Source organism: Elephantulus edwardii, unplaced genomic scaffold, assembly GCF_000299155.1.
Source record: "Elephantulus edwardii isolate Elephantulus edwardi_28Jun2011 unplaced genomic scaffold, EleEdw1.0 scaffold00114, whole genome shotgun sequence".
In the NCBI taxonomy this organism is placed as follows: domain Eukaryota; kingdom Metazoa; phylum Chordata; class Mammalia; order Macroscelidea; family Macroscelididae; genus Elephantulus; species Elephantulus edwardii.
In genome coordinates, this window is record NW_006399864.1 from 1052177 (window position 1) to 1052756 (window position 580).

The window sequence follows — 580 nt, forward strand, 5'->3', positions numbered from 1 at the left end:
TGAAAAGATGGTTTGTATTATTTCTACGTTTTTGAATCTACTGATGCTTGCCTTGTGACCTAGAATGTGATCTATTCTAGAGAATGTTCCACTTTGTAGTCAACCTGGTTCTTATGCAGCCCATCTGGTGAGGTTCATCTGTAGAATTCCCATCATTATCAGTCAGAAAAAGGTCAAGGGGCAACTGTTAATTAGACAGGCCATGAAGTGCTCATATACAAGTTTGAGTTAGAGCTGAAGAAATCAAAACACATGCACAAGACTCAAAATATGACCTTGGATATGTTGTGGTTATGTGCTGTTGAGTGGGAACTGACTCATAGAAAACCCTGTAACATGTTTTCAGAAGCTGTAAGTTGCATGAGATGGGCTGTAAGTTGCCCATCTTTCTCATGCAGAGCAACTGGTGGGTTTATTATTAGAAATCCTCAATGTAGTCCTTCTCCAATGTTGTTGTTGTTGTTATGTGCCATCGAGTCTCTTGCGACTCATAGTGACCCTATGTACAACAGCCCTAAACCCTGCTCTATCCTGTGCCAATCACACTGCCTCTGACACACCCATCCTGATTACCTCAGTC